Genomic DNA, 247 nt, shown 5'->3' with positions numbered 1-247 from the left:
GGAAAAATGTCCATCATCTCTGAGCGTCTGGAAAATGTCCATCCAGAACTGTCCACTTTGTTTACGCAGAATGCCCCACCACGATTCTATGCGTTGGTTTGCCGTGCTGCATCCATAAATGAAACTTCTCTCTCCTGCGTAAGGGTCCGAGTGATTTCTGCGTAAAAACATCTGCATTTCCCTCACATGCCCATTCTCAGTACCTGGATCGGCACGCAGGCGCTGAGGGCAGCCTCCAATGCGCGTT

This window comes from Trichomycterus rosablanca, chromosome 11 (assembly GCF_030014385.1).
Source record: "Trichomycterus rosablanca isolate fTriRos1 chromosome 11, fTriRos1.hap1, whole genome shotgun sequence".
NCBI classification, from domain to species: Eukaryota; Metazoa; Chordata; class Actinopteri; order Siluriformes; family Trichomycteridae; genus Trichomycterus; species Trichomycterus rosablanca.
This window is presented reverse-complemented; position numbering follows the sequence as displayed.